This window comes from Gopherus flavomarginatus, chromosome 1, assembly GCF_025201925.1.
Source record: "Gopherus flavomarginatus isolate rGopFla2 chromosome 1, rGopFla2.mat.asm, whole genome shotgun sequence".
Taxonomy (NCBI): domain Eukaryota; kingdom Metazoa; phylum Chordata; order Testudines; family Testudinidae; genus Gopherus; species Gopherus flavomarginatus.
The window spans coordinates 196,981,472-196,991,768 of NC_066617.1; positions in this window are offsets into that span (position 1 = coordinate 196,981,472).

Consider the following 10,297-nt stretch of genomic DNA (forward strand, 5'->3'; position numbering starts at 1 on the left):
GAATTGCTCATACTCACAGAGCAAGTGAGTGACGCAGCCAGCCTGACTCCCAATTTCTCATCCTCGATACCCCTACTTTATTAACTTGACAATTTAGTTATAACACTTGAGATTGACAAGAAAGAAACTCAGTGGCAACTGTGAGAATTCATATTTAGGCACCTGCAAGAAGTATAAGTTTAAACTTTCACAGGTCCTAACCTTACGGTGTATGCCCAACTACTGTAATATACCATTTGTACAGAGTTAATTATATAGGGCACAGATCCTGCACACACTTGTGAATGTAACTTTACATGTGTGAATAGTCCCTGTAAAAGTGTTTTCAGGCTCAGGTTCTTAGTCTGATGCATCCTGGATGGGAATATACACAATGCTGACCAGTCAAAGGAGCCCAGCTTCATCCCTCCACAACAGAACAGATTCTGAATTTGTTTAAGTTAAGAATATTTCCATGTCTTTCATTGGATATTTTAGCTGTGCTGTTGGGGGAAGGGAAGGTTGCTGGGAATATCAAGATTTTTTATGTTTAGGTTTGGGGAAAATTGTGTAAAATAGCCTGATGTTAAAGGATTAAGAGAAATTTGTGACTCGGAAACAATAGGCTATAAGCAGATCCGGGAGGACAGTGTTAAGGATACACAGCATTTCCATTCTAAGACCCTGATTTAACAATAAGCACTACAGATCTCTGCAGCACTAGGATCAGAATTTACAGGTTCCCTTTCAGTTGCTTATAGCTATAACTATTTTTCATCCTTAACTCAGACTTGAACTTTAATTTTTTTTAAGTTAGAGTAACAATGCCTCAGCCACTTTTATAGGGGAAACTCTACTTTGCACATGAGAGACAAATTGCATGTTGGCAGTTTCAGTGATCTGATAAAAAGTGACTTGTTTCTGGGCCCCTTTGGCAAGCCAGAAGGAGATTTCATACGCTCTCTCTCACGGATCACTCTTTGTGGCTTCTGTCATGCGGGGATCTGCTGGCTTGGGGAAGGTTGACAGGAAGCAGCCTCTGTGAGCTGACTGGGTCGGGGCCGCAGTATTTCCGGGCTGCCATAGGTGATGTTGTGGAGCAGACACAGTTGATACAGTGTCTACATTCCACACACAAAAAAAGCCACATTGTAAGGCTAAGTTTGCAGTGAAACACTCAAAAGTCAGAAAATGACAGGAAGGCTGTCTCTACAACCTTAACTCTTCCCCGCAAGGTTATGGATTACAATACAGTTTTATGTGATCACATGTTGTGATGTCAAAGATGGTGGTCATTACTGAAGGATTTTAATTCTTATTGATCTGGGTGTGGCCTGGTCTAGTTTACTGCACATCACCCAAAACTGCAGTGAGGAGTTATCTTTCTTTAAACTTTTTATCAACATCACATTTTAGCCTCTCCCAAACTTTGAACCATGTATTCTGACATCACCTGGGTGATCTATTCAGTATTTGGTAGGTTGATTAACAGGTATTGTGCCTGCCATTAAGGGCTTATTTAGCCAGGGAATTATTCCAAAATAGCTATTCCTGCTTAACTCCATGTGTGAATGCTCCTATTCCATAACAGAAGTATCTTATGTTGAATTAGCTTAATCTAAATGGATTAATTTTATACATGATTAGTCTTATTTAATCCAACTACATTAAGCTAATTGAAAATGAGGCACAGCTATTTTGGAATAAGAGCATGTACACAGGCAGTTAATCAATAAGGTACAGATAATCTGCTTTAAATTCACACTCTACCTTATTCTGGTTTAATGTTCATGTGTAGACAAGCTGTTAAATCTACCACTCCTGCTTTCACAATTGGTATTACCACATTAGTCATTTTATGTACCATTAAATTCATTACTTCTAACATTATGCCAAAAGATATTTACTAATAAGGGGGGAAATTGTCTTGCCATTTACTGTTCTGATTCTCAACTGAATTGTGTTCAAATTATACTTATATTTTTCCATGTTCTGTCCCTAAAATACACAGTAGGTCTGAACTGCATATATAGGAATTATCTACTAGATATAAATGAGCATCACACCACTTACACATATCCCTTTCTCTACAAATCTGATTCCTCAGAAGAGGCATGTTAGGTTTTTGCCATCACATAGTGAGAATTTTTAAAATAGCTTTTCTTTTTACTCTGAAAAATGTTAATGCTGTCCATGACTGGGGTTTCAATCTTATGAAAGACCACAGCATGATAGCATTACCATTTTCAGATGGTTGGTATTCTTCAAGAAATATTCATTGTCTGCTCTTCCAGTAAAATGCCTCTTAAAAGTTTGGTGAATTATGGACTTTCCTGTACCTGGATTTCTAATAATTCAATAAAGTAAAATATACCTACATCAGCAAGTTCCTTGACTTCAGGTGAAACCATATTGCATTTAGCAGAGTTGTGTGGCATTGGGACAATTACTGAATCTTAGTAAGGAATTGCTGCTTACCAGTGGTTAAAGTCGATCAGAATAGAATGGGAAGCTCACCCCTTCTAGTGGTTGTCATGACAGGACTTGAAGTCTAGTGATCATCTTGCATTTTCATCGTTTGCTAATGGGATGCACAATGATGAAGACAGCATTCACTTCCTCAGGGAAGAGTCTCACTTAGCTAGTAGGAATAACTCCCTCCACTGGATGAAATTCTATGGCCTGTGGTTGCACAGCAGGGTGGACTAGTTCCTTCTGACTTTAAAATTCATGAAAACACGGACAAAGAAAAGTTTCTGAAAGGAGTGCCTGTTCCCGAGGAGAGCCCCAGCCTGCCAGGAGGATGTGCTAAAAGTAGGGCTGTAATTTAATCAGTTAACTCAGTGATTAACTCAAAACAAATTAATCATGATTTTTTTAAAAATTGCAATTAATCACAATTTTGACCACGCTGTTAGTATTAATTTTTACCTGTTCTTGAATATTCCATTTTTTCGCAACATCCAAGAAACACTTTACACGTTTCAGCATAATGGCTCTCTTCAGTATGTGTTATTGTTGAAGCAAATAACTTCAGTGTCCATGCAGCATCGATCAGTTGTGCTGTGACTCCAAGACATCTGTGATTGCTCAAGAATGTCTAGTGATCACTAGTCAAAGCAACAGCTAGTGCATTTTGCAGGAGCTTCAACTTTATAGTCTTTTCATTGTGATATAGGTCATGTATTTGTGATGTAATAGTTCCTTGACAGGGAAAAGTATGTGACTGATTGGAAGTAGAATTTGAATAACATCTCTTAGCCCTCTGTCGCTTGCAGTGTTGGGTGGTCTGCAGTCCATAGCTATCTATTTTGCAATAGCATTGGTTAAGCTGTTGTACTTCATTTGAATTATGGTCTTGTAAAGATCTTGAAACTCTCTAAGTATACTCTGTCACATATGGCAGGATTCATTTGCTGTCTATGGTTAGCTGTAGCACAGGAATTGGAGGCGAAAGCATGTTTAGCATGTCGGTGGCACTGCAGACTTGAAGTACTTCGATGGTATTGGAACTTAGCCTTGCAATAGCTATATATAACCATATTTTTATCCAGTGTGATTAAAAGTGTGATTAATCATGACAATTTTTTTAAATCCCTTGACAGCCCTATGTAGGGTGACCGGATGTCCCAATTTTATAAGGACAGTCCTGATTTTTGAGTCTTTTTCTTATACAGGCTCCTATTACCTCCCATCCCATCCCAATTTTTCACATTTGCTGTCTGGTCACCCTAGCCCTACCTATCAAGCTCATTCTGGGAACAAATTAGGCTCTGTACACTACAGAGTTTTGTTGATAAAACTTTAATTAAACTGCTGTTGCATGTCCACACTGTGACAATTAGCAGCAACTCCCTAACAGTTAGTAGCCTTATAATAGCTGGCAACCATTAGGAGAAATTGGACACCTTATGGACACAGTAGTCTGAGCTTTTGAACTGTCTTTCCTTATCAGTCCTGAGGCAGTTGGAGCTGGTCCTTAGCTGGTTTTTGCTGAGCAGATTGTGGAAGTGCACGGTTTGCTTACCACCAATCAAATGCTAACACGAGCGAAGCTTGTGTGTGAATGTGCATAAAAGATTCTTGGTTTTTGTATGGAATAGAGTTTTTTGTATCAAGGTACAGAACTCTCCTTTCTTCTGCAGAATAAAGCAACCTTTCCTTATCTCTGTCTGGCTGTCATTGGCTTTCAGCTAGGCGGACCCGAATTTCAGTAACAACACTATGCTTCTTGCGTCAGCAAAGCGCATCCACACTAGTGGCTCTTGCATCAACCCAGTGAGCAGTGCATTGTGAGTAGCTATCCCACTATGCAACTGACTGCAGGGAAGGGTTTGGGAAGGGTTTGCAATGCCTCATGGGGCAGGCACAATGTCACATGATGCAGGTTTCTTAATCTTATCATTCCATGGGCATCCTATTAGATTGCCAGCCCCTTTTTCAACTAAAGACAAGTGAGGGGGCAGAGGAGAGTGTTTGACAGCGAGTTGGGGGGGGAGACTAAGTATTGTTGGGGGAGTGTGTGAGAATGGGCTGGTGGGGAGAGGGAAGTGTGTATGTGAGAGTGCATGTGTCAGCATGCTGTCTCTAAATTCAGACAGTTGCTGAAAGCAACCTATCCTGAGGTGGGATAAGGGTACACCCCTGACATCAGCCCCACCTCCCTCCCTGGCTCTGCACAGCAGTGTGTGTTTCACACACACACACCCCTGCCTGCCTCTGTGTAAAAGAGAGCAGCAGTCCACATTAAGTATTTGCTCTTTGCTGCCAGGGTTGAGCTACACACTCAGCTGTCAGAACTTCCTGGAGCTTTGAAAGGAGAGGGGCAAATGTCTGTGTAGCAGGAATGCAGGGTAGTTGAGTTCAAAACAGTGAGTAGAGCAGTCATGGCAGGCATTGTGGGATACTGAAAGGCCAGTTCTGGCAATAAATTGAATGGCAGCATCTATGCTGCTGCTTTGTAGCTTTAAGTTTGCCACAAAAAGCTTATCCCTCATCAAGGTGATTTTATTTTGTCACCAAAACAGGGCAGTTTTGTGACCAAAAGTGGCATTGCAGGGTGCACACCTCCACCATTTTGCCACCAAAAGTTGCCAGTTGCTGACAAAACTTTGTAGCATAGACATGGCCTTAGGTTTTTTGTCCCCACTCTTCCCTATGGAAGGCTGTTCCAGAACTTCACTTCTCTGATGGTTAGGTTTGAAGTTAGATGGAAGTTTCTAAACTTGTTGATGGCCAGTTTATATCCCTTTGTTCATGTTCTGTCGCTGGCCCTTAACTTAAACAGCACCTCTCTCTCCCTGATGTTTATGCTTGAGACCAGGGGCAGCGAGTTATATGGGTCTGTGGTGCCCATGCTCCAGCAATATTCATGGCCCCAGGGGCCCAGCTTCTGGCCCCATGCGCCTCCCTTGGAATATCCCCGCCTGCACGCTGGGCAGTGGGAGGCTGCCCTGCCACTCCATGCTGCACTCTCTCACCAGCCGGTGCTGGCTACAACAAAGGGACCAGTGCTGGAGGCAAGCTGAGGTGGTGGTTGTGCCTGCAGAGAGAGGAGAGGAGATGCCCCTGTGTTGGCAGGCCTGCCCCACCCCACCCCAGCACTCACCAGGAGATGACTCTGAGGGGGCTTCCTAGAGTCTGGACCTGAGCAGCTGGGGCTTGGATGAGTGTCAGACTCAAGACATCCTGCCCCCACCCCACCTGCCGTTACCACTCCTGCCCCAGACTGGGTAAGGGGCAGCCCCATCCCCCACTGAACAATGATGAAAAGTGGTAGCTGCCTCCTGAAGATCATCACTAAAGAGGAAGCTACATATTGTTTTAATTTTAGGGTTATTGATCCAAGAGTGCTGAGTTGTTTGCATATTCATAAGAGTATTTATAAAGTTGATATTCTTAGTTAAATAAAATTTTCTTACGATAGTGATATTGTGCAATAGAGGGAAACTGTTAAATGCTTACTGTTTCCAGTCCATTTTCACATTATTTTAAAAAATATAGATCTGCTTACAAGGCAGGTGTGTGTGGGGGAGGGGCAGGACTCGTTCTGGGCACCACCAAAAATTATACAAACCTGCCGCCCCTGCCTGAGACGTATTTATAGAGCGCAATCATACCATCTCTCAGCCTTGTTAGGCTAAACAAGCCAAGATCCTTACCACCTCTTGTAAGGCAGTTTCTTCATTCTTCTGATCATCCTAGCAGCCCTCCTCTGAACCTGTTCCAGTTTGAAATCATCTTTGTTAAACATGGGACGTCAGAACTGCACCCAGTATTACAGATAAGGCTTCATCAGTGCCTTGTACAATGGTAATAACATTTCTCTATCTCTACTGGAAATACCTCGCCTGACTCATCCTAGGAGTGAGTTAGCCTTTTTTAACAGCTGCATCCCATTGGCAGCTCATAGTCATCAACCAATCCACCCAGGTAGGGTTGCCAACTTTGTCTGGCAGAATTCCTGGAGGTTTCATGACATGACATCATTTTAATTAAAGATTAATCTTTATTTCCCGGAGACTCCAGGACAATCCTGAAGGGCTGGCAACCCCACACTTAGGTCTTACTCCTCCTCTATCACTTCCAACTGATAAGTCAATTAAGGATTAATTCACAGCACAATTAATATGTTAATTTTTAATGCATTAATCACACTCCAGAGGCAGCAGGAGCTAGAGCCCCTGCCCCAGAGGCTGCAGTTAGAGCTGAAACCTGGACCCTCAGAGGGGGCTGAAGGCCAGAACCCCATTCCCCAAGGGGGACTGAAGGCCAGAGGCCTGCAGGGCTGAAGGTAGGGAGGATGACAATTTTTTTCTAATTGGAAGGTCACTTTTAAGTCCAAATGGGGTCACCAGCACAAAAAATTTGAGAAACGCTGCTCTAAAGTTTTACATTGTTTTATTTTTGATGCAGTTGTTAAAAAAAAATTGTAAGTAGCACTTTCATGATAAAGAGATTGCACTACAATACTTTATGAGATGAACTGAAATCGTTTTTTGTTTATGTTTTTAACAGTGCAAATATTTGTAATAAAAATAATAAAGTGAGCACTGTACACTTGGTATTCTATATTGTAATCATAATCAATCTTTTTGAAAATGAAGAAAACATCCAAAATATTTAAATGGTATTTTGTTATTAACAGAGCAATTAAAATTTAAATTAATCCTGATTAGTGTTTTTAATTTCTTAACAGCCCTAGTTTGAAGCTGTGTTTGATGGCAGTCACATCCCTGTTGTTCCCAGCCATCACTCCTATAAATGGCAGGATTTAGATTTGACCAGGATGAGAATCTGTACTGATATAAACACCACTAATAAAATGGAAGGTCTGGGGGCCCTTCCTACAGGAGAATGGTGAAATCCCTGATGCAATCTCCTACACTTTTGAAGAACTCAAAATAGTTCAGAATATTTTATGAAAACTAAACAAATCCAATATTTGACCAACTTGTCAGAGGCATGTTAGGTCCTATTAACATATTGACCAAAACCAGGAAGCCTGAATAATAAAAACAATGTGCTTTCTATCCATAAGAATACTCATGTTTCTATCTACCACCTAAAAATGAGGTCTCTCAAACATCAACACGATCCAAACATGGACCCTGACCTCTAGAGAAAACGTTAATGGGAATCTTATTGCAATATTTTGGCACCACACTTTTATACAAAACCAAAAATGATCTTACTGAGGTCAAGTGTTCAGCTCTTCCCTTCAGTCTCTCCACCTTTTCCCTTATTCTGCCACCCTTTTCCCACACACTATCACATCCCTTAGATTTTCAATCTCCTAGTTTAATTCCCCACCTGTCATTCACCTAAATACCCCTCCACCATTCTCTAAAATTTGCCTGTCACCCCTTTCCATTCCCATTCTTCCATCCCTCACTATTCTCATCTGACCCTGTATTCACTTCCCCAATCCCTCTGCCCACAATGGAGTGTGATGGAGGAGAGGGAGCTGACAAGGGCCAGTTGGTTGCTGCTGGACTCTCTTCCCACTGGAGTCTAGAGGAGATGGTGAGGGGCAGGGGCTATAGGGAAATAAGGAAGTCTTCTCTTCGGTCCCTTCTTCCGCCTTTGCAGCTGACATAATGAGGTCTTCTTCCTCTCTCTCCCCTTGAGAGAAAGAAGAGCAGGTGACAGGACATGGTAATGAAACCGATTGAAACATGGTAATGAAACCCCATAGATGCTGCTAGTACTCCACCTAGTAGGTAGGAAATCTGAAAGCCCCAATAAACTTGTGAGCCAGTTCCCACTGAACATTCTCCTGCCTGAGAAGTGCTCACTCCATGAGACAGGCAGAATATGCAGAGAGGGAGCCCTGGATGAACAATGATCATCCAAGCCAGAAAAAAGAAAAGGAGATTAACTCCCTCTGCTTATAGCTGCATTCCCCCTGTCTTTAATCTCAGATATTCACCGGACAGAGGGGATAAGATCAATGTATTAGTCGACTAGCGTACCCCCTCTAGGAACTTGGTTTCATTCAACAGTTGGTCCAAATTTCAGAGCCATGAAAACAACCTTTGCCAACTGTCACAAAGTTCATATTCACTTTCCCACATCTAAGCCTTCCTCTGCAGTTTTGGTTCCATGTTGAATTTAAATCCCAAATACATGTACTTTGAGGTTGTGATTCAGACGTAGTTGAAATCTCACAAGGACAGATTCTGGCGTGATTTTGGCTCAAGATGATGGAAATCACACAAGGACAACTGAGGTCACGAGCAGAACACCAAATAAATACAAGATTTTGCAGGAATTTTTCAACTTTTTTTTTTAAATGCTGACCAAACTTTTTGAACATCAGTTCTAAAACTAGTAAAATTACGGCCGGGGGGGGGGGGGTATTTTAGTCAAAAATGGAATTTGATTATAAATCTAATTGAAAACTCAAAATTCAGTCACAAGATCTCCATTCATAGTGGAAGTCAGAATATTTCAGTGCGATTGAATCCAAACCCACTCCTAATTCTAACACCCAAATCTGAATATTACCAATAGTCCAGAACCAAATCCAACCACTATCTTGTCAAACCATCTCTATTCAAATCAGGTTTCTTCAGGGATCAAATTATTTTAGTGATCTCCCAATAATGTTTAACCATTGTATTTAGAACACTCAGATTAAAAAAATAATCACACTTTCACAGGTATTGTGAAAATTAAGAACCAATTCTGACATATTAGGCTATTTAATACAGAAAGGAAAACCTAGTTACCCAGGCAAAGAAAATACAGCACCACGGTTTACTTCATGGGCCATGTTTATCAAAACAGATTTCTTCCAAGCCAGAACTTCACTAAACAAAAAAAAATGGTGAAATGCAATTTAATTAGAGCTCTATTTTGTCATCATACAAGCCTATGGAATGTAGAACATGCCCTATGCCTAACTCCACTCACGCTGTCAGAAGTCTTATTTTATTTTTAAGATTTTGTACCTGGGTTTTTTTGCTTCCAGGTCATTTTCCTCTCAACCTGCTGACACTGACATGTTTGTGGCAGGAGATTTTAAAATATTAAAATTCAGCTCAAGTTTACAAATTCTATAAAAAGACAAAGATTTTCATCCTTCTCTTAGTGGCAGAAAGCAAGATTCAGAGGCATCATTACAGAGTTTTGCTACCAACATACAACACAGATGATAAAAAACGAAGGATGGTCTTGTGGTTGAGGCACTGGACTTTGGACCAAGTCACAGATACTGAACACTTCTGACAATTTGGCTGTGTTCCTGAATTTTTTGCTGCTCAACTTGACAATTATCTGGGATTTTTTTCCAGTGGAGCTAAAGATGTGCAGCTTCCAAGCCCAAGCATACTCAATAAAACAAGATACAAAGTTGTGGTTTTAAAATTAAAAACGTACTTAAAATTTGGTAGACAGAGTCTGATTCTAAAGTTATAAATAAATATAAATATACAAGGTCAAAGTCCCTTTAAGTGAACCAGGAATATTCCCATACTAGACTTATGCAGTACAATCTTGCTTAACCAAACCTTAATTACCTGAAACTTTTATCCAAAACAGGATTATAGAGAACCTTTGGGGCGGGAGAGTCCCAGAGCTCAGGCTCTGAGCCCGAAAGTCGATACAGCAATGAAACAGCCAGGCAGCAAGAGCCCCACAAGCCTGAGTTGGATGGCATGTGCCAGCTTCTTTGCTGCGTAGACAATCATGTCAGTATACTTAGAGTAATTATTGGTAATTGTTGGTGCCACTAATTAGAAGAGATTTCTAGTTAATTATATTTTATTGAATGCTTGCTGTTCTTTTGCTAATCTGTGATATCAGTTTGTTAAGA